The sequence below is a fragment of the Ursus americanus genome, chromosome 20, assembly GCF_024610735.1.
Source record: "Ursus americanus isolate L20-20 chromosome 20, mUrsAme1.1.p, whole genome shotgun sequence".
NCBI classification, from domain to species: domain Eukaryota; kingdom Metazoa; phylum Chordata; class Mammalia; order Carnivora; family Ursidae; genus Ursus; species Ursus americanus.
The window spans coordinates 14,849,703-14,877,195 of NC_142146.1; the positions used below are offsets into that span (position 1 = coordinate 14,849,703).

General features: G+C 41.0%; 1 pseudogene; it reads left to right on the forward strand.

The window, feature by feature from the left end:
• Nucleotides 1–26,535, forward strand: LOC148108375 (bone morphogenetic protein 15 pseudogene; annotated as a pseudogene).
• Nucleotides 26,536–27,493: the final 958 nt, after the last annotated feature.

The window sequence follows — 27,493 nt, forward strand, 5'->3', positions numbered from 1 at the left end:
ATGCCAGATGTTGCAGCCGGCAATTCCAGCAAGGACAGGACGGCTTCTTTTGACCTTGGCAATCAGGAGCTCATTGATGACTTGGCCACAAGCAGCTTCAAAAAAGCTGATAGGCAAAACACAATAATTGGGGGTCTGGAAGAAATGGGAAGTAAGGATGTACACATAACAAATACCTCTTTCGATTCTTTTTTTTTTTTTTTAAGATTTTATTTATTTATTTGACAGAGATAGAGATAGCCAGCGAAAGAGGGAACACAAGCAGGGGGAGTGGGAGAGGAAGACGCAGGCTCATAGCGGAGGAGCCTGATGTGGGGCTCGATCCCAGAACGCAGGGATCACGCCCTGAGCCGAAGGCAGACGCTTAACCGCTGTGCCAGCCAGGCGCCCCCTCTTTTGATTCTTAAATGCTTTGAAGGGAAGGGGAGAGAGAGCGATGGGAGAAGGGATGCGGAAGTGGTGGAGAACACCGTATTTTTAGTTAGTAACTATTTCATTTCCTATTCTTACTAGTCAGAAATACTTACTTGTCAAATCAATTCTGATCGATGCAACCACCCTGTTGCTATAATTCCAATGCAAAAGAAGCCACTGCTTTCCTCAGACTGAAGGTCCACGTCAAGAGCTTTGAATCATCAATTGCAACTTATCAATCCTCCTTACTATTTATGTTGAACTGGAGCCCTCAGTTTGAGAGCCCATGTTTCCTATTAAATTGCTCTGACATGTGGCAGTCATGAATTCTCATAATTAAATTCTGTAGGGGGAGGATTTGGGCTTTGTAGAGGACCTAAAATAGTCCAGGATTGGGTAAGATTAGAATAAGGAAGCCATGATATTGTGGCTAAGGGACCCACAACAAAAGCTACCTTTGCTAACAAATAATTCATGCCGTGTGGAATGTCTATTTGGTTACATATGTGAAGGACTTAGCAATTCCTTAATTGCTATACGAGAATAGAAATAATCACAATCACTATCCAGAATCCCAGGCAAGGTGGGTGTGTAGTTTAAAGATTTTATTTATTTATTCGACAGAGAGAGACAGCCAGCAAGAGAGGGAACACAAGCAGGGGGAGTGGGAGAGGAAAAAGCAGCCTCCCAGCGGAGGAGCCCGATGCGGGGCTCGATCCCAGGACCCTGGGATCAGGCCCTGAGCCGAAGGCAGACGCTTAACGACTGAGCCACCCAGGCGCCCCGAGGTGGGGGCGTAGTTTAGGCCTCAGATGCCCACCCAGCTGAAAAGCTACATTAACTCTACGAGACAATTGTTAGGTACAAGCTCACATTATTATCCCAAGTGACTGTGGCAACAATTACCAAAATTGGGGCATGGCTTAAACAGTGCAGAGGCATTGGCTTTTTCCCCCATGTAGAATTCATCATTCTGAACGCCTGAAAGCCTTCCCTTGCTAAGTCTAAGAACTCAGAGTCTGGAAACCTGAAGCCTTTGTTACTTTTAATTTTTTCTCCCAGCATCACCACGGCTGAAGTCCTTTGTCACAGGCTGGGAGGCACACTTAATACTCCTCAGTAGCCTAACAAGAAGAAACAGAGGGAGGGAAATCACATTTTCACATGAGAAATTATGATCAGCTGTGATCCCAGCCAGCCCATGAATTTCAAATGGCGCTCCATTTTCAAATGCACTCTTTCAGCCCTCATCAGCCAGTAGAAAGCAGCCGTGGGGGTTATACTTCACACGCACTTTGGCTTATTGAACACTCGCAGGAGCCTGCAAGCAAGCTTTCAGCTCATAAAATTTGCCCCTCAAAGTACAAAAGGAGTACAAGTAAATCTGTCTTTCCAGGCCCAGCATTTGGAGGAAACTAAAGGGCGGCTTGCAAGCATTGATTGTCGGAGACTCAGGGTAAAGCCTGGATTTTCAATAGACAGTAAGAGGGGGCATCCTCCTCACTGAACAAGGCAGAGATTTCTCGCCGGGCAGGAAGTGAATGGATATGCATAACTGCTAAGAACTAGAGAAACTTCTGGAGACACAGGGCCTTGCTTCCTCGTAGCTTCCTTTGGAAATTAGTACCTATGACAATTTCACAGAACCCACAATTCCAAATACTTGTCCCAGATGAATCCGAACAGGCAGAATTGTAGGTGGGCTCTGTCATGGGGTTCCTGTAGCAAACAGTTTTCCATCAGCCAATTTCTAAATAAATAACCCTATGGAAATACAGATGGAAATGGAAGATTGCTCCTGTTTTCATATTTCTCCCCCATCTGGAGGGTAAAATGTCAGGAAGGTATAGAGTCATATTAGTGTCTCTACTATAAATCCTTCCTTATTGAAAAATCGATAATGCCCATTTGCTGATCTTAAAAGTCTAGCCTTGGTACAAACATATAAAACCTACAAGTCGCTGCTTTAGGTAATTCTCTGTACCCAGGCCCTCAAGCACGGTTGCGGCATTGTAGTCTATGGTGCCCTCCGGTGGAAAGAAATCGATATCATGCCCCCTAATTCTTTTTTTTTAGATTTTTTTTTTATTATTATATTATGTTAGTCACCATACAGTACATCCCTGGTTTTTTATGTAAAGTTCGATGATTCATTAGTTGCATATAACACCCAGTGCACCATGCAATACGTGCCCTCCTTACTACCCATCACCAGTCTATCCCATTTCCCCACTTCCCTCCCCTCTGAAGCCCTCAGTTTGTTTCTCAGAGTCCATAGTCTCTCATGCTTCATTCCCCCTTCTGATTACCCCCCTTTCTTTATCACTTTCTTCCCCTACCGATCTTCCTAGTTTTTATGTTCCATAGATGAGAGAAATCATATGATAATTGTCTTTCTCTGCTTGATTTACTTCACTTAGCATTATCTCCTCCAGTGCCGTCCATGTGGCAGCAAATGTTGAGAACTCGTTCTTTCTGATGGCTGAGTAATTTTCCATTGTATATATGGACCACAACTTCTTAATCCAGTCATCTGTTGAAGGGCATCTCGGTTCTTTCCATGATTTGGCTATTGTGGACAATGCTGCTATGAACATTGGGGTGCATATGGCCCTTCCCTTCACTACGTCTGTATCTTTGGGGCAAATACCCAGTAGTGCAATGGCTGGGTCATAGGGTAGCTCAATTTTTAACTTTTTAAGGGACCTCCACACTGTTTTCCAGAGTGGCTGTACCAACTTGCATTCCCACCAACAATGTAGGAGGGATCCCCTTTCTCCACATCCTCTCCAGCAATTGTTGTTTCTTGCCTTGTCAATTTTTGCCATTCTAACTGGCATAAGGTGGTATCTCAGTGTGGTTTTGATTTGAATTTCCCTGGTGGCTAATGATTTTGGACATTTTTTCATGTGTCTGTTAGCCATTTGTATGTCATCATTGCATGTCCCCTAATTCTTAAAAGTGTTTTAAAAGTCTACATTCAGTTTAAGCAACCCTGTCCTATAACTTGAAAGACTGCCAGGAGGTGGAAAGCCAACAGTTTTTCATTTTTTTTGTTTTTTTCTAAATGGTCAGAAAAATCTCTAACTTTTAAATAGTCTTTTCCTTTTCTATCTTATTTGTCTAGAATTTGAGACTTTCATAGATTTTTGAGATGTTTTCCCTTTTTTTATTTCATTAAATGAATTCCCATAATTCCTAACACTATAATTTGAAAAATAATCTTTGACAATTTAGTCTTATGACTTGTTTGGTGGTTTTACCAAATAATCTAAAATTTTCTACTAATAAAAGCAATGCCTACTTAAATGGAACCATAGGAAATGACAATGTACAATCAAGCAAATAAAACAATGACAAAAAAAAAGAATGATCTATCAAGGTTTGCAAGCTTGATTTACGACACATTTGCTCACTTTCACAATGATTGTAAGTTAAGGCAGGGTTAATAAATGGTTCTTTCTTTCTTTCTTTCTTTCTGGAGCAAAGGCATACTTCAGAAAAAATAGAATACTAATTTCTTCTCCAAAAGCCAGCCATTCCTCTTTATAGAATGACACCTCTGAGACACAACTGAAAAAACCATACTCCTTTATGCTTCCTAGCTTAAGAGAAAATTATCTACTTTCCAAAATCTTTGAACCTGATCAGAAGGGATTCAACAGAATATGACATCCTGAATTACCTCAGAAAGGCAAAGTATGCCTTTGAGGGTGTGACAATAATAAAGGAGTTTGGCCAAACACAATTGGAAATACTTGAAGTCAATAGCACAAAAAATTATTACCTCCAAAGTCAAAAGTGTTAATAAGAAAAATGCCCTGATTGAGGGAAAACTTAGAATTTGTCATAAAGCTCTGGACAAATAACTTGAGTCTCAGAGAAGGAAAGTATCTTGGGCAAGGTCTCTTGATAGTTCACTGCGGGATACAGCACTCAGTTCTGATAATAAAGGTTGAGCACTCCTCAAACTGCTGCTATTTCTGTCAATAAGACCATAGGCTGGCTTATCTCTGAATAGGCAGGTGGGCATGGACCTCCGCCTCAAGTGATATGCATGCCCACAGACATGCCTCTCCATCTCCATTGTTCAAATCACAGTGTGCGTGCATGAAAAGACAATCCTATTTCCAAGCAGTATGAGAGTGTTTTGAAATAGTATAACATGATACTGAGAAGTCTGAGGCTATGGGCTCACCACTGAACGAGGTATTGATTTTACCTGTTTATAAACCCACCCTTCCAGGTAACCATCATGCCAATGGTCATACAAGAAGATCTTATGCCACTAAACTTCCAAATTTTACAACTGGTTCCACTTTTATGCACTCTAGTCTCACCCAGGAACACTTTGATTATATTATTGGTCCCAATTTTCTCCAGAAACAAAACAGTCTTATCATATGGCCATGAAAATCCAGACTCCATAATAGATGATCAGTGTAACTTCATTCAATAAGTTAGCCTTTGGTTTTGAATCAATTTATCCATTCATTTGCACATTCAAAAATTATGTACTGGGAGACTTCCAGTTTCCCTTAGGATGATGCTAATACGACTTTTTCTACCTTACCTCTAAAATCCGTAGAGATCATCCAGAAAAGAAAAGGTAGAAAAGAAAAGAAAAGAAAAGAAAAGAAGAGAAGAGAAGAGAAGAGAAGAGAAAAGAAAAGAAAAGAAAAGAAAAGAAAAGAAAAGAAAAGAAAAGAAAAAGAAAAGAATATCTATATATACATATCCCATGCCTACAACATCATAGGAGGTAAAAGAAAATTAGAATCTTCAATTCACGTATAAGAAACTCAGGAGCCCATGCCAGAGTGAAGAGTCAGCAAGCAAGACATTACATTTTCCCTTCCTTCTATTTTTTTTGTGTTAGATCAACTTCATCGGAACAAATAACAGTTATGTGCTATTCTTCCATCCTTGTTCCCACTGTGTTTTAATTTTTTAAGAGAATTTTATTGTGGTAAAACATGCATAACATAAAATTTACCCTCTTCACCATTTTTAAGTGTAAAGTTCAGTAATATTAAATACATTTATAATGTTGTGCAACCATCACCACCATTCATATCCATACTCTTTTCATCATGTAAAACTGAAATCTAGATCCATTAAGCAATAATCCTCCATTTCCCTCTCCCAGCCCCTGGAAACCACAGATCTACTTTCTGTCTCTATGATTTTGACTATTCTAAGTACCTTATGTAAGTGAAATCATATAGTATTTGTCTTTTGTGTGACTGGCTTATTTCACTTAGCATAATGCCTTCAAGTTTTATCCATGTGATAACATGTGGTAGAATTTCCTTCCTCTTCTGAATAATATTCCATTGCGTGTACAGACCACATTTTGTTTATCCACTCATTTGTTGATGGACACTTGGCTTGCTTCCATGTTTTAGCTCTTGTGAATAATACCGCCACGAATGTGGGTATACACCTTTGAGACTCCACTCTCAATTATTTTGTGCATATACTCAGAAATGGATTTCTGGATCAGATGACAACTTTACTTCAATTTTTTGAGGAAACACCATACTGTCTTCATAGTAGCCATACCATTTTACACTCCCACCAACAGGGCATAGGGTTCCACTTTCCTTACTTCTCTGCCAACGTTGTTACTTTCTGTTGTTGTTGTTTTTATATTAGTCATCCTAATGGGTGTGAGGTTATATCTCATTATAATTTTGATTTACATTTCCCTAATTAATGATGTTGAGTATGTTTTCACCTGTTTATTGGCCATTCGTATATCTTCTTTGAAGAAATGTCCGTTTGTGTCCTTTCCATTTTTAATCACATGTTTGTTTTGTTGTTGAGTTTTAGAAGTTCTCTGTATGTTAGATATTTATCCCTCACCAGATAAATAATTTGCAATATTTTCTCCCTTTCTGTGGATCGCCTTCTTACTCTGTTGATAGTGTCTTTGCACAAAATTTTAAAATTTTTACAGTGTCAAATTTATCTTTTTTCTCTTTTATTGCCCATGTGATAGTGAAAGAGAGTAACAAAATCTTGATAAAGACTATTTTAAGCAAACTTACCTACCATGTAAAGAAGGAAATTATGCTAAAATCTATACACTCAAAAAGGACCCAACCAGTGATTGCATCAGACTCTTTAATATGTTAAATGGAACATGCACAAACCAGAGGAATAAGTGAGATGCTCTGATTGGAGGGTGATAATTTTAAATGTAGCTGCAAATATGTAGAATAAGTTTAAATAGTTCATTGAAAGGAAGCTTGAAGTTCAATGTATCAGATTCCTCTGGTATACCTCCTAACCCCATCCTCTCGACCTCACGTCTGACTCCAGCTGTGTCTTTAGCATGTTTCCAAATGAAATTCAACTCCCTTGCTCTGCTAGCAACTCATCCCAACTATGTATTGCAAGTATTTTGCTGTCTGCCCAAGATTTCTCTGGCTGGTATGTGTGGAGGTAAGAGGAGTTAACAACACCCTAGAACAAACTTCAACCAATGGGATACAGGAGCTGAGAAATGTTTCTCCTTGGAGGTCTTCTGCTAGAGAATTATAAAAGATTATTTTAAATGCTCCTCAGAATGTCTGGTTAGATGGAGTTGCCCATGGAAGTTATCAACCTAATAGCACACTCTTTATTTCCTTCTTTATTGTACTTTTACTGGTCCCTAGCTCCTGATTCCTAGAATCGGCTTCAAATAAACTACCTGTAAGATTTTGCTACAGACTCAGTTTTGGGATCAGGGCAGGGGACCTAGACTAGGACAACATCTTTCAAAAAGTCCCACCCTTCATTAGTATCCAAAATATATAAAGAACATATAAAATTCATTAAAAATGGGCAGAAGGTATGAATAGACATTTTCCCAAAGAAGACATATGGATGGCCAAAAGACATGAAAAGATGCTCAACATCACTTATCATCAGGGAAATGCAAATCAAAACTTCAATGAGATACCACCTCACACCTGTCGGAATGGCTACAATCAATAACATAGGAAATAACAGGTGTTGGCAAGAATGTGGAGTAAAAGGAACATTTGTATGTTGCTGGCGGGAATGCAAACTGGCGCAGCCACTCTGGAAAACAGTACGGAAGTTCCTCGAAAATTTCTAAATAGAACTACCCTCTATCCAGTAATTGCACTACTAGATATTTGCCCAAAGAATACAAAAATACTAATTCAAAGGGATACAGGCACCCTGATGTTTATAACAGCATTACCTACACTAGCCAAATTATGGAAACAGCCCAAGTGTCCATCAACTGATGAATGGATAAAGAAGATGTGATACACACACACACACACACACACACACACACACACACACACACACACTGGGCTATTACTCAGCCATAAAAAAAGAATGAAATCTTGCCATTTGCAATGACATGGATGGAAGCTAGGAAGTATTATGCTACATGAAATAAGTGAGAGAGATAAATACCGTATGATTTCATTCCTATGTGAAATGTAAAAAACAAAGCAAATGAACAAAGGGGAAAAAGAGAGAGAGAGGCAAATCAAGAAACAGACTCTTAACTCAAGAACAAACTGATGGTTACCAGAGGGGTGGGGCTTAGGGGAATGGGTTAAATAGATGATGGGGATTAAGGAGTGCACTCATTGTGTTGAGCACTGGATGTTGTTGAAAGTGGTGAATCGCTATATTGTACACGTAAACTAATATTACACTGTATGTTAACAAATTGGAACTTAAATAAAAAAGTCCCACCCTTCCTTGTAAGTGGTGAAGAACTTTTGCTTTGGTCTGGTGGTAGATCTACCTAAAACTTCTTACGCTACGTTTTGTTTTTTTCTTAATTATCTGCCTGTGACAAGCCATCTTGTGTCGCTGAGACTCAACACGTGCAATTCCCCTTGTTGAGTAGTAACTCTTACACAAGTATGCATAACAGAATTGTTTGTGGAGGTTTATAAGAAATGTGTTGTCCTAGACCCCATCCTGAAAGTATGGTGTTAGAATTTCCTATGGTCATCGTAATGCTCATCCATGATCAATAACCATTGGTCTTGACAGCTCAATCTACTTTTCTATCTTTGCCCTCCACCTCCTCCATTCATTCTTAAAATAATTTACCTTGAACTACACACTAGGCATTGTGCTAGAAACTGGGGATGAGACAATGAATAGGAATAGGTCCATTTGGTGGTCCTAAACTTACCTTGATTGCAACTGCTTCCAAGAACCCCTTTCTGACTACTTCTACCAGCGTCAGTTTTAACGTTGTACTTCCATACCCATAATTAAGAAAATCATCTTTGATTCTCCTCCAATAACTTGGACTCAACTTGATGCGCAACTTATCCCGTTGTACTGAAATGGTTTACAATTTTGTTTCTTCCACGCCACTATGAGCTGACCGAGGCCAGGAACTGTATTCATTATTGTGTATGCTCAGTCATGTTGCAAACAAAAGAAGGATAGTAAGGGAGAAAGGGAGCTGGAGAGGAAAGCAGACAGACCATCATGAACGTCTCAGACATCATCCTTCACCGTGGCCTCCTGCAACATGCTTTAATTCAGGTGGAAATTATATACGTTGGGCACTCTCATATTTAATTCTCCCAACAGTCTTGACTTACACACATGATCGTTTCCATTTTAAAGATAAATAACCAGTGTTCAAATCGGTGAAATATTTTGCTCAAGGTCACACATCTAGTAAGTAGAGTATCTGGGATCTGAACCCAAAGCTCTCAATGAGAAAAAGACCCAGAGTTTTTCTGAACCCGCGTCCCTGACTGCCGGAGTGTGTGCATGTATGTGTGTGTAGACTTCCCACTCCACAGAAACTTCTCAAAGGCAGAAATAATATTTGTTTCATCACTTCAGTAAAAGAGTCAGTGTTTAACAAAGTTACCATCAGGAGAGGAATAAATTCTTCAAGGGACTGTTCATCTCCTTCTTTTGATTTTTGGCATTAAAGGTCTCTGTAGTCCTGCTAGAAATTTTCCATCAAGGTTATTCTCCAAGTTCTTGTGGATGACTTTGAAATTTAAATTTTCCCATCATCTTCCAGAATGAAGGCTGAGGTTAAAAAGGCATATTTCGTTTTTCTCCTTTTCCCCACGGCCTTCAGTGTCTCCCTTTTCTCGCCATTATCCTTCCCCTTGTGTGTGATCTATCTGAAAAATGTTTTACTTGTATCTTTAGCTGGCTCTCTTCCTCCCATTTCTCAGTGCTTTAGGTTTCTAAAGCTGCATTTTCCCTGTGGAACTTATGCCAAATATAATTGCCCTGCACTGTTTGGGAAAGGCTTAGATTTGTTTCATAGGTTGTTTCTTTAGCCTTAATAAGTACAGACACTTATTAGCTGGCCACAATTTCATTCTCCCCTCTGTGGGCTGTATTTCCTTGCTCGTTAATGTGTAAATCATAGATTTCTCTAATTACATACTGGTGCCTTTTCCTTTCTGCCCAGAGCTCGAAAATTAGTAAAGGGCTGGAACTCTGATAGAAATGTCTAGAATGGTTTCTTCACACACACTTGGGGATGCTACTGGCACAGAGTAAATTTAACTTCAACGTGGGTGTGTTTGTGTGTGGTTGGCTGCTCTGAATGTTCAGTTTGTCTCTGATTCGAGATTAAGAACATGCCGGCCAGAGTGTAAGGAAAAGACATAGCTCAAGAATCTTAGACTTGCAAACTCAAAACTAAAAATTCAAATGAACTCATCAAATATTCGGTAAACGCTATAATAATTTTGCCATTTCTCATTAATTTCACTTATCTCACGTCTCCTTACACTCCCTCTCAAATATTGCCAGTCTTCGTGTCTGTAGTAAAAAGCTGGAGGTAATTTCTATTTGATCATAAACGTATTTGATTTGAACTGACGGATAGCAATTATTAGAAGCAGTTTGTGTGTAGAGAAACATTATAGATAAAGCTGATTATAATTAGGGTTAATGTGAAATTCTTCTCATGAAGGAGAACCCAAAATACATTGTGTCTTCCTGCCCTGCCACCCCAAGGTGGAGTCCTGAGGTCAGCGGCATTGACATGAGTCAATGGGCCACCCCTCACCCCATCTGCATGTACTGAATCATAATGGGTATATGGCACACTTATCAAGATCTCCTGGTGATTCCTGGTCTTCAGATTCTCTCAGTCTGGGCGCTTCCCCGGCTGGTACCCAGTCAATGGGAAAAGCAGAGACAAGCCATTCTGGTTACTCACAGGTGGAATTCCTGACTCACAGGATTGTGATCAATGAGTATAATCAAATGGCTGTTTTAGGTCACTACTTTTAAGGTGGTTTCTTTCACAGCAGTATAATCAAACCACTTTCTGTCATCTGTGTTTCTACCCATTTTTTTGAGAACCCAGAGTTCTATGAAGTATACTATGCTCCAAAGTAATTGCTGAAAATACACGGAATTTTGATACTGAGTCAGAGCTTAAATTGCATTGAGTCCGAAGTTCCCCCAGTAGACTGATTTCCATAGGGTTATCTTTGCATAACATCGATAACTATTCTTAATTATTTTCTTTCAATTCTTTTTACTACTTAGACTTATCCTAAGTGATACTAGCCATGATATCAGAAGTTTGATACTTACTTTGCTTTTTCTAATATTACAAATATTCACAAATATAAAAATAAAAATATACCTATCTGTGTATCACCAGGTAACATGTTGCTTACTACCAGTGTTCCATGTGTCCCAGTTTGGAAAATAATGGTCTGATAGAAACCTTCTATGGGACAGACAACTCCCTCTGGTCGTAGTCTATGGCACTTCTCACTTCTGAGCTCAAATGATTCCACTGTTTTGCCAGTTTCTTCTTTTTCTTTTGGCCATCTCTCAAAAAGCACTTGTTGACTTTTACACTTTGTCCAAATTTCTGTATTTTACTCATTTTATTTCTACTGGCTAAATTCTATACTTTGTCCACCTCTAATCTGAGAGCCCACTGACTGCTCCCTGGACTCTTGTTTTTACAAAACTCTTCCCTGCCTAAACCCAAGAAGAAGGAAATAAGGCAGAAGTGACAAGTAGAACTCATTTCTATATATAGAAACAATGGAATGAGTTATATAACATGTCAAAAATATAAAAAATTATGTTGCAGTGTAGGGCTACTCACAGTGTGGTCTGGGGACATGTATCAGGGGACGAGCTGTTTATTAAGACCATGAGATAAATACAAAACCTGAGAATCAGTTAAAACTTTTATAGTAATTTGACAGTATTTTAATATTAGCTGAATTTAGTAATAATTAAAAGTTTAGAATTTGCATTTTGCATGTTGTTTTTATTTTATTTTTCAAGTTATATCTTTCTTGTGTTTTATAAAAGTACTGGTTTGCAACAGACTAGAATTGTTTTTTTCTTTAGAGAGACAGAGAGAGAGAAGGAGGTGTGGGGAAAGGGCAGAGAGAGAGAGAGAGAATCTCAAGCAGGCTCCACGCCCAGCATGAAGTCTGCTGTGGGGCTTGATTTCACACCCCTGTAATCATGACCTGAACAGAAATCATCGAATGCTTGAATGACTGAGCCTCCCAGGTGCCTCTACAATTTTTTTTTTAAACCAAAAAACTGGTTCTTTACCACACATACTCTAAGGAATGCTTGGATGAAAAACTAAATAGAATAGGAAATGTTCTTTTAAGTAGAACTCAGAAAATTGTAATGGATTTTTAAAAAATAATATAATGTATGGGTATTATTTAAAAAGTGCAAAGAAGGATATACACCATTATATATCTATATTCTAGCATTGGTTGTCATTGTGTATTGGGTCATGACCAAAAAATGCATATCATAGCCACAAAGTTATTATGAAAGCAAGTGGAAATATTCTTTTTCTTATTCTTGACTCTCCTCCTCTCTGCTCTCTACTCAAACCTCTGTCAGAATTTCGGCACTTATAAATGCAAACACCACAGTCTCTCAACAACTTTTACAAATTGCTTCTGACTGAATTCATTTTATTAGGGAGCTTTCAATTAAATCCAGTGTTGCTGGGACACAATATTTTTAAACCTTTAGGCAAAGCATAATAAGGCTTAAAACAGAGCTAGAAACACATTTTGCCACGCTTTGATACTAGATTACCTAAATTTCTGCTTACCAGATGCAATAAAAGATAGTTACTGCCAAGAGGCTCTTGTCTGCTTTCAATAATCTCCAAAGTGATTCTCATAGATCAAATGGGCTCATGAGGTACTCAGACATAGTAACATACTCACGCATAATTGATATTCCACTCTGTAGCCATTACCAACATGATGTAACGTAGCTGAAGGAATGATGGAACTTGGTGCCATATCTGAAGTCTGAGTTTGAATGTGAATTCATCTGCTGCTCCTACCTTCGTGATTGTTTTAAGAATTAGATATTAGGTATGTAAGACCTATTTTATTTCGTGTATAGGGTTTTAAAATAATCCATAAAATTTTGTTTAAAAATTATAAATGGACATTAATGGAGGAAACGAATCTTCATTATATATGCTACTCCATTAATTAGGAAACTATTCTCCATTAAATACACTACTCCATTGCATTAGGACCTGCTTGTGGCTGAGATGCATAGGTAGTGTTCCTAGTTTAAGGATGAATTTCTGACAAAAGTAAGATTTCCCCTCTCAAAGTTACCAGTCAGCCCACTTGCAATCTGGCTTCTACACCAACCCACACAACAGTGTTCCCTAGTATTGTTCTATCTCTTGAGACTCATTTCTTTCTTATTTCCCGTAATTTTTTGTGTTTTCCATCTAACTACAAACAATTTCTTCTCAGCCTCTTTCATTGGTTCCTTTCACTATACTTAGATTGAATTGTTGAGTGGCTTTTCTTTCCGTGACCCAATCGTGGGTTCATTATTCATTCTCTCCCTGAGCCTTGTTCAATCTCATGTTATTAGCTACCAACTATAACCTAATGACTTACTCTTTTCTGTCTTCAATATCTTCTCAAGTTTTGGGCGATGTATGCAACAGTCCACTAATTTGCTTACCTAGATGCCCTGACAAGAGTTCCAACTCAAAAAACCTTTGCCCCCAAAGTTGTTTCTCTTCCACTGATTCCCTAATCTCAGTTTTGAGCCATTATACCTCAGTTTCCCTAATCAGAACCAGGACAATCTTACCCAATTCTCATCCATTGAGTCACTGAATCCTTCTAACTTTGTAACTTTATTCATCACTATATTGTACAACAGTAACAACAACAACAAAAACACAGCTGTTGTCTCCCACAACAAGCATTTATTGTCATTCCTCTGGGTGTGCAGAGTGACTGTGGCTCTACCGATTAAGGCTGGACTTAGCGGGGAGGCTCTCCTTCTGACTGCAAGGCAGCTGGGCCTGGCTGCAGACCGAGAGTGAGAGTCAGGCATGCTCCACATGTTTCTCATCCACCTGGACCTAGAAGCTGCCAAAGGTATATTTTGTCGTGATGACAGAAGCTCAAGAAGGTGACCTGCACAAACACATTTCAAACCTCTGTTGATAACAAGTTCACTAATATCCCATTGGCCAAAGGAAATTACATGGCCAAGACCAACGTCGAAGGGTGGGGAATATACTTTCCTTCTAGCGCAAAGCACAATGTCACATGTGTAATTCCCAAACAGAGGGAGCACAAAGTTGGGAAGCAACGACCCAATCTACCACACATGTTAAGTATTTCTCACCTCTAGTCTTTGTCCTCATCCTAAGGAGCATCCTTATTTCATTACCAGTCATGCCTGCTCAGACAACCTCTTCTCTGGTCTCCCAGCAACTCGAACCCATCGTCTACAATGCAGCCAGAGTACTCAATAGAAAACACAAATCAGACCACGTAACATACCCTCAACACTTCAGCAGCTTCGCATTGCTTACCAGATAAAATCTAAGCCCTTCAGCAATGCTCACGGTGAGGTTCTCCAGTGCATAGCCCTGCCTTCCTCTTCACTCTCATTTCCCCCCACCCGCTCTTGACTCTACACTTGAGGGATAGCTCCTTGTGTGCTACCATTCCACAGGTTTCCACGTTCTTCTGCAATGGCTCACATAATTCATCTCCTCAAATGTTCTTTTCTTTCCTTACCTAGTAAATTTCATTTTTAAAAAAGATTTTGTTTACTTATTTGAGAGGGAGAGTGTGAGCATGAGTGGGGAAAGGGAGGAGGGGTACAGGGGTGGAGGGGCAGAAGGAGAGGAAGAAGCAGGCTCCCCGATGAGTGCAGAACCTGACCTGGGGCTTGATCTGAAGACCCTGAGATCATGACCTGAGCTGAAGGCAGATGCTTAACTGACTGAGCCACCCAGGCCCTCCCTCACCTGGCAAATTCTTGCTTGTCCTTTAAGATCTACCTCAGACATCACTTCTGTAGCAAGTCTTTGGGTTCCCTCAGACTGGCTTAGTGTTCCATCATAGCCTTTACGCCATGTTTTAGTTCAATGGGTTGATCCAAAGTTATTACTTCTTTCCACCAACAAGGATTCCATCATACTCCCCAAGAAAGTCTAGGGATACTCTTTTGGGAGTCTGAATGTGAGTGGGAAAAACTATATTTATTTTTACTAATATCCAGGAGAAATTTAACATTTCCTTCAATTATGATTATAAGTAACAACCCACAATACTATTAGGAGTACTGTGTCACCAAAAGAAGTTATAAATAATTTCATACTCCCACACAACAATTGTTGCAGACAATTCAAAATTCCAGGAGTCATTAGACATGTCACTAAATCTTATTTATGTCACTTAATAAAAGCGCTCTTACACATTGCAGCAATTTTTTAATTTAAAAATTTGATAATTTTTTCAAATATGCTTTTTTTTTTCCTTCGGAATTTCATTTGCCTCTGAAAACATTTTCTGACTGAGACCCTGAACCGGGTGCGCGCGCCACCAGGCTTCTCACGAAACTCCGGAATCGAGGTGCGCTCACCGGGCATAGACTGAGACCGGGAGACCCGGGAGCCCGCGCAGGGTGGCTGGCGGCATTAGAAACACAAAGGACAGAGACGCGCCGGCCCTGGAAGTGAGGGCAGGGTCGCCGAGTTGGTGCGCACATCCCGGGACGGCCGCAGGGTTGAGCAGCACCAACAGTAACAGAGTTAAAGTGGCCAGAACATCAGTGGAGAACGGGCCGCAATCCCTCTGTTCTGCGACAATGCAGCCTCTGCTGCTCTGACCCTCAGAAGAGGCATAGCCGGCCGCCAGGGAAAGCCGCCAGAGAACAAAAGCCTGGAAACACCGGCTCAGAGAGTGCCCATCCCCATCCTCCCTCGCAGGGGACACGGAGACTCTAACCAAACAGGGTTGCCTGAGTATCGGCGCGGCAGGCCCCTCCCCCAGAACACAGAAGGCAGGCTGAAAAATCAAGAAGCCCACAACCGGAGGCGCCTGGGTGGCGCAGTCATTGAGCGCCTGCCTTCGGCTTAGGGCGTGATCCCAGCGTTCCGGAAAGGAGTCCCTCATCGGGCTCCTCCGCTGGGAGCCTGCTTCTTCCTCTCTCACTCCCCTGCTTCTGTTTCGTTCTTGCTGACTGTTTCCCTCTCTCAGATAAGTAAATAAATAAAATCTTTAAAGAAGAAGCCCACATCTGTAAGATCCCTATAAAACAAGGGGCACGGCCTGGGACCCAGTCAATAATTTTGGGCTCTGGAAAGCCCGCAACCTCTCTTCATCAGAATGACAAGAAGGAGAAGCCCCCCCCAGCAAAGAAAAGACAGTGAATCAGTGGCCTCTGCCACAGAAGTAACGGATATGGATGTAACCAAATTATCAGAAATGGAATTCAGAGTAACAATGGTCAAGATAATGAGTAGACTTGAAAAAAGTATTCAGGAAAATATTACTGAGAATATACAATCCCTAAGGGCGGAAATGAGAGCGAATTTGACAGAAATTAAAAATTCTATGAGCCAAATGCAGGCAAAACTAGAGGCTCTGACGGCCAGGGTCACGGAAGCGGAGGAAAGGGTTAGTGAATTGGAGGATGGGTTAATAGAGGAAAAAATAAAAATAGAAGATGGTCTTAAAAAAATCCACGCCCACGAATGTTGGCTACGGGAGATTACTGACTCAACGAAACGATCCAATGTTAGAATCATCGGCATCCCCGAGGGGGTGGAGAAAAACAGAGGTCTAGAAGAGATATTTGAACAAATTGTAGCTGAAAACTTCCCTAATCTAGCAAGGGAAACAAAAATTCGTGTCCAAGAGGCAGAGAGGACCCCTCCCAAGCTCAACCATGACAGACCTACACCACGTCACGTCATAGTGCAATTCGCAAATATGAGATCCAAGGAAACAGTATTGAAAGCGGCCAGGGCAAAGAAATTTCTCACGTACCAAGGCAAAGGCATCAGAATTACATCAGACCTGTCTACACAGACCTGGAATGAGAGAAAGGGTTGGGGGAGCATTTTTAAAGCTCTTTCAGAGAAAAACATGCAGCCAAGGATCCTTTATCCAGCAAGGCTGTCATTCAGAATTGATGGAGAAATAAAGACATTTCAGAATCGACAGTCACTAGCCAATTTCGTAACCATGAAACCAGCCCTACAGGAGGTATTACGGGGGGTTCTATAAAAGTAAAAAGGCCCCAAGAGTGATACAAAACAGAAAGTCACAGCCAATACAAACAAAGACTTTACTGACAACATGGCAGAATTAAAAGCATATCTCTCAGTACTCAGCCTGAACATTAATGGTTTAAATTCTGGTTTCAAACGCCACAGGGTTGCAGATTGGATAAAAAGAAATGACCCATCCATTTGCTGTCTACAAGAGACTCATTTCGAACCCAAAGATGCATTCAGACTGAGAGTAAGGGGATGGAGTACCATCTTTCACGCAAATGGACCTCAAAAGAAAGCTGGGGTAGCAATTCTCATATCAGATAAATTGGATTTTAAACTACAGACTATAGTTAGAGATGCAGAAGGGCACTATATTATTCTTTAAGGAAGTATTCAACAAGTGGATATGACAATTATAAATATATATGCCCCCAACAGGGGAGCAGCAAGATACACAAGCCAACTCTTAACCAGAATAAAGAGACATATAGATAAAAATACATTAATAGTAGGGGACCTCAACACTCCACTCTCAGAAATAGACAGAACACCCTGGCAAAAACTAAGCAAAGAATCAAAGGCTTTGAATGCCATACTCGACGAGTTGGACCTCTTAGATATATATAGAACACTGCACCCCAGAACCAAAGAATACTCATTCTATTCTAATGCCCATGGAACATTTTCAAGAATAGACCATGTTCTGGGACACAAAACAGGTCTCAGCCGATACCAAAAGATTGAAATTATCCCCTGCATATTCTCAGACCACAACGCTCTGAAATTGGAACTCAACCACAAGGAAAAATTTGGAAGAAACTCAAACACTTGGAGACTAAGAACCATCCTGCTCAGGAATGACTCGATAAACCAGGAAATCAAAAATCAAATTAAACAATTTATGGAGACCAATGAGAATGAAAATACAACAGTCCAAAACCTATGGGATACTGCAAAGGCAGTCCTAAGGGGGAAATACATAGCCATCCAAGCCTCACTCAAAAGAATAGAAAAATCTAAAATGCAGTTTTTATATTCTCACCTCAAGAAGCTGGAACAGCAACAGAGGGACAGGCCTAATCCACGCACAAGGAAGCAGTTGACCAAAATTAAAGCTGAAATCAATCAAGCAGAAACCAGAAGTACAGTAGAGCAGATCAACAGGACTAGAAGCTGGTTCTTGGAGAGAATCAATAAAATTGACAGACCACTGGCAAGACTTATCCAAAAGAAAAGAGAAAGGACCCAGATTATTAAAATTATGAATGAAAAAGGAGAGGTCACGACGAACACCATTGAAATTGGAAGGATTATTAGAAATATTTATCAACAGCTATATGCCAATAAACTAAGCAATCTGGAAGAGATGGAATCCTTCCTGGAAACCTATAAACTACCAAGATTGAAAAAGGAAGAAATTGATTTCTTAAACAGGCCAATTAATTATGAAGAAATTGAGTCAGTGATAAACAACCTTCCAAATAACAAAACTCCAGGCCCGGACGGTTTTCCTGGGGAATTCTACCAAACATTCAAAGAAGAAATAATACCTATTCTCCTAAAGCTATTTCAAAAAATAGAAACAGAAGGAAAGCTACCAAACTCATTCTATGAGGCCAATATTACCTTGATCCCCAAACCAGGCAAAGACCCCCTCAAAAAGGAGAATTACAGACCGATTTCCCTAATGAATATGGACGCCAAAATCCTCAACAAGATACTTGCTAATAGAATCCAACAGTTCATTAAAAGGATTATCCACCACGATCAAGTGGGATTCATACCTGGGATGCAAGCGTGGTTCAATATTCGCAAATCAATCAGCGTGATACATCATATCAACAAGAAAAGACTCAAGAACCATATGATCCTCTCAATCGATGCCGAAAAAGCATTTGACAAAATACAGCATCCTTTCCTGATTAAAACCCTTCAGAGTGTAGGAATAGAAGGTACATTTCTCAATCTCATAAAAGCCATCTATGAAAAGCCTACTGCAAATATTATTCTCAATGGGGAAAAGCTGGAAGCCTTTCCCTTAAGATCAGGAACACGACAAGGATGCCCACTCTCGCCACTATTATTCAACATAGTACTAGAAGTCCTTGCAACAGCAATCAGACGACAAAAAGGGATCAAAGGTATTCAAATCGGCAAAGAAGAAGTCAAAATGTCTCTCTTCGCAGACGACATGATACTCTATATGGAAAACCCAAAAGAAGCCACTCCCAAACTATTAGAAGTTATAGAGCAATTCAGTAACGTGGCGGGATACAAAATCAATGCTCAGAAATCAGTTGCATTTCTGTACACGAATAACGAGAACGAAGAAAGAGAAATCAGGGAATCCATCCCATTTACAATAGCACCAAAAACCATACGTTACCTTGGAATTAACTTAACCAGAGACGTAAAGGACCTTTATTCTAGAAACTATAAATCACTCTTAAAAGACATTGAGGAAGACATAAAAAGATGGAAAGATATTCCATGCTCATGGATCGGAAGAATTAACATAGTTAAAATGTCCATGCTACCCAGAGCAATCTACACTTTCAATGCTATCCCGATCAAAATACCGAGAACGTTTTTCAAAGAACTGGAACAAATAGTCCTTAAATTTGTATGGAACCAGAAAAGACCCCGAATCTCCAAGGAAATGTTGAAAAGGAAAAACAAAGCTGGGGGCATCACAATGCCGGATTTCGAGCTGTACTACAAAGCTGTGATCACAAAGACAGCATGGTACTGGCACAAAAACAGACACATAGACCAATGGAACAGAATAGAGAGCCCAGAAATGGACCCTCAGCTCTTTGGGCAACTAATATTTGATAAAGCAGGAAAAAACATCCGGTGGGAAAAAGACAGTCTCTTCAATAAATGGTGCTGGGAAAATTGGACAGCTACATGCAAAAGAATGAAACTTGATCACTATCTCACACCATACACAAAAATAAACTCCAAATGGATGAAAGACCTCGATGTGAGACAGGAATCCATCAAAATTCTAGAGGAGAACATAGGCAGCAACCTCTACGACATCGGCCAAAGCAACCTTTTTCATGACACATCCCCAAAGGCAAGAGAAACAAAAGATAAAATGAATTTATGGGACTTCATCAAGATTAAAAGTTTCTGCACATCCAAGGAAACAGTCAGAAAAACTAAGAGGCAGCCCACGGAATGGGAGAATATATTTGCAAATGACACTACAGATAAAGGACTGGTATCCAAGATCTACAAAGAACTTCTCAAACTCAATACACGAGAAACAAATAAACAAATCAAAAAATGGGCAGAAGATATGAACAGACACTTTTCCAATGAAGACATACAAATGGCTAACAGACACATGAAAAAATGTTCAAAATCATTAGCCATCAAGGAAATTCAAATCAAAACCACACTGAGATACCACCTTACGCCAGTTAGAATGGCAAAAATAGACAAGGCAAGAAACAACAATTGTTGGAGAGGATGTGGAGAAAGGGGATCCCTCCTACATTGTTGGTGGGAATGCAAGTTGGTACAGCCACTCTGGAAGACCGTGTGGAGGTCCCTTAAAAAGTTAAAAATTGAGCTACCCTATGATCCAGCCATTGCACTACTGGGTGTTTACCCCAAAGATACAGACGTAGTGAAGAGAAGGGCCATATGCACCCCAATGTTCATAGCAGCAATGTCCACAATAGCTAAATCGTGGAAGGAGCCGAGATGCCCTGCAACAGATGACTGGATTAAGAAGTTGTGGTCCATATATACAATGGAATATTACTCAGCAATCAGAAAGAATGAGTTCTCAACATTTGCTACAACATGGACAGCACTGGAGGAGATAATGCTTAGTGAAATAAGTCAAGCAGAGAAAGACAACTATCATATGATTTCTCTCATCTATGGAACATAAGAACTAGAATGATCAGTAGGGGAAGAAAGGGATAAAGAAAGGGGGGGTAATCAGAAGGGGGAATGAAACATGAGAGACTATGGACTATGAGAAACAAACTGAGGGCTACAGAGGGGAGGGGGGTGGGGGAATGGGATAGACCGGTGATGGGTAGTAAGGAGGGCACATATTGCATGGTGCACTGGGTGTTATACACAACTAATGAATCATCGAGCCTTACATCGAAAACCGGGGATGTACTGTATGGTGACTAACATAATATAATAAAAAATCATTATTAATAAAAAAAAAAAAAAAAAAAAAGAAAACATTTTCTGAAAGGCCAGTAATGCTAAAGAGGTCCCTGATACTCATAAAATTAAAAACCCTAAATAATGATTTTTTCTTGGCAGTTTGACCATTTCGTTGCCGAGGACTAGAGAATTCAAAATCTAGATGTATATTTTTGTCACAAATATTCAGCTCTTCCTTACTCTTTAAATTTTTCATTAGTGTTTATTTCATTTAGGGATTTTTTAAAGAGGTAACATATTCACAAAATAAAAATGCAGAAGATATAAGGGTACAGAGTGAAAACTCTCCTTAGAAAACTAGTTTTCTTCTGTAGAATAAAGCGGGGCTGAGATTCTTGTCAATACTTTCAGAGGCATTCTATCCCTGTGGTTGGGGGTGTGGCTGTGGGTGTGGGTGTGTGTGAACGCAAAAGGAAAATAATAAACATATATCAAAACACACCTATGGACACACACAGATTTTCCTCTTTTCCACTCACCTTGTGGCATGCCACACATTGCACCGTATCTTCTTTTACTTACTACATAATAACCATCTCTCATTAGTTTAAAATTACTGTCCTAAGTAAGATCAAAATATGAACTCCTTGACATTCAATTTTACCTGTTTTAGAGAAAATACAATTGTCGTCCAAATGAAATAAAGCAAAAAAACTAAGTAGAGCCCATCATACGCCCTCTCAAGTCTTATTTTTTCCTTTTTGAGTCTGAAATCTGCTGCAGTCTCAGTGCAATGCCAATAAATGTAAGCAGCTTAAAGTAAATAACAGGAGGCAATGTTCTGGGTACTGCTAAGGTAAGCTGACTTTTTTTTTACCTAAGGAGTTTAAAAATCAGCTTCTCGAAAGTAAATTGCTCATCATGGTTCAATACCATGGTTTATCATATTTTTCTGGTTTTATTAATGAAAACCATCAGTGGATGATAGTATGACTATTCAAGGGAATTTAATTCAATGTTTAAAATGGTGCAATTGAAAAAAATAACATAGTGAGAGTACTCATAATATAAGTGAAAGAAATTATATGGCATTGCCTGGTATAATCCTAAATTTGTATTTTTTTAATGTCATATAAAAAAGTAAAGAGTCAGAGAAAATAAATTTCTCTGCTGTGAAATGTATGGTAGGTATTTATTTTCTTCCATAAATCGGTTTGCATTTTTCCAAATTCTCTATAATAATTACGAACAATCAGAATACTTAGAAAAAAAAAAAACACACCTAAACGAATCAACAAAAACCCAAATTGAGAGTGCCAAAGATGCAAAGACAGAAAGGCAATAAACCAGAGAAAATATAAATAGGAGTTTTATGAAATAACTAAATACAGGCAGAAGTGAAAGGAAGCAAATAGGAAACTCATTCAAAAGGCAGACGTGTTTATAGCAGCTGAGACGGGATCCAGCTCCCTAAGCGAGACAGCGAGAAGTACCAACAGAGAAGACACGGTGTTTCAGCTGCGTGTGGCAGTCGGCAGGCAGCCCTCGAGACCAGGCTCTAACACACGGCCAGGTGTGAGGACCGCAGGGAACAGAACTCAGGACTGCCGCAGACAGATTTTTAAGTGAGTAAGGTATACCGACGGCCAAGCTTCAATGAAGTAACAGTATCCAATGCTCGCTGAGTACTTACCATGGACCAGTCATACTTTTAAATGCTGTCTATGAATTCATTTGCCCTTCATAAAACCCATATGAGATGGGTACTATTCTTTTACTCACCTTACAGATGAGAAAAGCCAGGTTTTCCAAACTTCATCATGGAGGTCCGAGGGGCAAAGACAGGTCATGTGACCTGAAAGCCTGTGCTTTTCGACGGCTGGCTCTATGTCTGTGGCTGGAGAAGGACAGTGGGTCGATTCTCACTCACTAGACGACAGCCTGTTTTTATTACTCCACGTTTTTAGGTCCATTTCCTAGTTAGAAGGGTAGTAGACATCTTGTTTACGAATACGGATGGCTGCGTGCGAAGACGATTAAGCTGAAGTGTATTTTAATTGGTCAGACTCTATAGGACACATGCCCTCTGGCAATAGTCTAACTGAATATCAGAAAAGAGAACGCCTAAAAACGTCAAGTCTTGGAGGGGGAAATATTTCTGAAGTGTTAGGTATGAGTCCTTGGTTATAGCAGGGACTCAAGTGCCCCAATTATAGTTGGAAAGTACCTTCAGTGGTCGATAGATTTCCGGTTTTTACTCGACTTTCCCTGTTGTGATGACTCCCAATGCAGTAGTCAGCTGTAGCAAGAAAATCATCTCAAGATGGGCCATACTCACCAGAAATATTGGCACAGGTCTTCCCCCACCAGTCCTGCCCACAGGAGTCGGCTGACTGCCTCAACCCCCACGCAAGACAATGGGGAGCCGGACAGGATGGAGCTCATTGTCCTGTGCCGTCTTCCCTTTTTTTGTTTTTTTGTTTTGTTTTGTTTTGTTTTGTTTTGTTTTGTTTTGTTTTGTTTTGTTTTAGGCTGGGAAAGAAGGGAAGACAGTGGAGAAACAGAGAAATTGCCACTTGGAGAAGCCAAAAGTCTCCTCTTCTTTGTCTGTTCCTAATTAGACTTGGAGTACAATGTCTCATTTAAGAATTAGGAATGAACATAATCGAGGATTTCAGTTTCAGCTCTGACATGTAGGGAGCTGGAAAGCTCCCACACTGATAACATTGAAAATGTGGGCTAGGCTGAGAAGTCACCAGTCTTGTTGAACCCCTTAGCAAACTGAAGTCACAGGACCACCCATTAAAGTAACGTCTGGGAGAACAGGTACCTACTGGGGAAACCAGGACAGGACCATCTGGGTGCTTGGAGCCGACTCTCTGAATGTTTTATTTTCTAGGGCTGCCATAACCAGGTACCACAAACTCAGGGACTTAAAACAAGAGAAATTTATTTTCTCATGGTTCTGGAGGCTGGAAGTCTGAAATGAAGTTGTCGGCAGGACCACGCTGCTCTGAGGTGCTACAGAAGGATCTGTTTCATGCCTCTCCCTCTCAACATCTGGTGGCTTCTGGCAATTCTCGGCATCCCTCGGCTTGTAGCTTCATCTTTTCAATTGCTGCTTCTATCCTCACATGACTGTCTTCCCTCTGTGTGTATGTCCGTGTCTAAATGCCCCTCTTCTTAGGGTACCTGGGGGGCTTAGTCAGTTAAGCATCTGCCTTGGGCTCAGGTCATGATCCCAGGGTCCTGGGATCGAGCCCCACATAGGGCTCCTTGCTCAGCAAGGAGCCTGCTTCTCCCTCTCCTTCTGTTTCCCGTTCCACCTCCTTGGGCTTTCTCTCTCTCTCTTCTCTGTCAAATAAATAAATACAATCTTTAAAAAATAATAAAATTTTTTTTTAAAATGCCCCTCTTCTTATAAAGACACCAGTCATATTGGACTTAAAATTTACCATAACCCAGCACAGCATCGTTTTAACTTGATTACATCAAAAATGCTGTTTCCCAATAAGGTCTCATTCACAAGTTCTGGGGGAGAGGACTTGAACAAATCTTTTTGGGGATGGAGTGGGGCACCGTTCAACCCAGTGTACCACAGAAACCCTCTAATAAGATTCAGTTAAACATTCAAAATGCATTACTAAAAACCACGTGGGCTAGTGTGAGAATGTGGTCCCCCTAGAGATGCAGATATAATGGGATTTGCATCTTCCTGAACGCTTTTCCTCCCAGAACCCCACCAGGGAAGATGGAGGAGAATCTTGATAAAGTGCCCTTTGTCCTTCATGGTGGTCGCTCAGGGGACAGAAACTAAAGCCTCTGCCAAAAATTCCGCCGGACCCATTTCCCCACAGGAGAAAACAATAAAGAACAAACAAACAAACAAACAAAAGCCTTTTTTTTTTTCATCCTGGTGGGTAAAGCAAGGGAGAAGCTCCTAGAATGGCTCCTCCATTTCAATGACCTCAGCCTCTGAGTTCCCAGCCTTGTAGAGCGGGAGGGGCATGCTAGCCTTGTCTTGCCTGCTGTTTGTGTTTGTTTTGATGCAAAGAGGCCAAATTAGGACACTTCTGTTGGCCCAGGAGATCCTCCCAGGAGAAGTGACATGAAGTCTGCTTGCTCACCTTTCTTCCTTCTTTGCCCTATCCTTCGTGGTGGCAGAACCAGGATGTGGTTACCTGTGTGAAGGAAAGGGTCCGAGTGATATTCTCTGGGCTGGGGCTACAGCGTGTGGCTGAACATCAAAGCTTTTTCAAGATGATCCTCAGCATCTTTTGACTCTTTCTTCTTTGGCGACTGGTGCTTTTTATGGAACAGAGGATCCAAATGGTATAAGTAAGAAAGCCCGCTCTTGCCCTCCTGGCTGAAGCCCTCCCTTGTCCTGGTTGGCAAGCTGTTAGAACAAGCCTCTGGCAAACAGCAGAGGAAACCATGGGTCCTAGGATGTCACTTGTGGTACATGCTGGAGTTGTACGGGCATTTGGCTGACATGCAGTGGGCACCCTGGAGAACTGGATGATGGCGCCATCATAGTGAGCCTGGCGAGGCCCTCTGCCACGCAGTACGGTGTTTCCGAGACCTCTGGCATGCACTACCCTAGACGTTCCTGAGACTCAACTATACCAACTAGTCAGAGCCACCACAGCCTGCCACCATCAACCCCACTTAGCTGACTTTCACCTTGGCTACCCTGTGGAACCCTGGCTCCAGGACAGCCCACTTTCCTTCTTCAAGAAGAAGTTCCTCAGAGCCTTCCCTGATCACCAAAGCTCACAAAGATGGATATCACACAACACGTGCGGCCAAGGCTCTGGAATCCTAAGTCAGGCTAAGTTCTAGGACTCTCCTCTCCACTTCATGTGTTAGCCTCCAGAAGGCAGTGACGTGCTCGAGCTTCAGTGTCATGGCCGCTCATCCTTGGACTGTGCCTTCTAATTAGTCCATTGGTCTTATTAGTCTACTCACAAAAGTGTCTAGAAGGCCAGACTTTCCCCAGAGGCCTGGAGGAGTTCATGGAAAGGGACATTCCTCTCTCACAGGATCTGGAAAGCAGGTAGTGTCATGTCTGAGGTTCTTGGTCCTTCCCTAGACATGAAGCACCTGAAACTAATCAGTGTCCACCCCATCCTTTCCAAGTCAGCCTTCCCCAGCTGGGCTGCTGTCCCTGGATTGTCGTTCTGCATCTCTACACCCCAAACTACTATAGGGGAGCCTACCCTCAGGTACTACACTGTGGTCTCCCTTGTCCCAATCATGCCACCATCCAGGACTGTGTCACTGAGCAGGTGGACCAGAGCGTCCCTCAGCCCTCCTGTGTCCCTTGTAAGTATATTCCCGTTAGCATCCTTCTGACTGAGGCAAATGGGAGTATCTTATAGAAGGAGTATGAGGAAGGGACTGCCCAGTCCTGCACATGCAGCTGACAGCTCAGCACATCTAACTCGGGTTTCCTGAGAGACTGGAGAATGGTTTAGCAGAAACAAATGTCAACGTCAGATCACAGTGATCCTCTACCCAGTCTATGCGTTCTGTTCTTTGTCTTAAGTCTCTCCCTCCATTAATGAGCTCCTCGCTTTATTTAATTTAATTTTTTTTAAGATTTTTAAAATTTATTTTGAAAGGGAGAAAGAGTGCAAGTGGGGAGAAAGGCAGAGGCAAAGGGAGAGAGAGCATCTCAGGCAGATTCCATGTCAAGTGTGGAGCCTGATGTGGGACTCTATGGAGGGCCTGATGGGGGATTCAGTGGGGGGCTCGAACTCCTGACCCTGAGCTCAGAGCCTGAGCTGAAACCAAGAGTCAGACACTCAGCCTACTGTGCCAGCCAGGCACCCCGAGCTCTTCATTTATAAAAACAGTTCTGATACCAAACATCAGTACCTTTGGACTCTACTCAGAGCCCTTGATGCTTGAGTAAGTTGCTCCTTTAAAGCAGCACTAGGGTGGAAGTTGGTCCAACTCTTGGTTTCAGCTCAGGTTATGGTATCATCAGGGTCGTGAGATCACACCCAGCATTGGGCTCTGTGCTCAGCATGGAGTCCGCTTGAGATTCTCTCTCCTTCTCCCTCTATCCCTCCTGCTTGTGCTATCTCTCTCTCTCTCTCAAAATAAATAAATAAATCTTTTAAAAAATATTCCTTTAGAGATGCCCTTTCTATTTTCTTGTCTCTTTCATCGTGACTTGGTCAAAAGTAACCAGTCCATGATAGTGGAACTTTAGGAATTGTCCCACCAAGGCTTGGGGAAGGTGGGATTTTCCTAGTGTCCATCTTCTGAGTCTTTCTAGAAGAGCTGATGAAGAAAGTAACTTGGGATTTTATACTTCTCTTCCTCCCATACCATATCCTCAAACGTAGTACCCAATAGGGAAGGCTGACCGCCTCT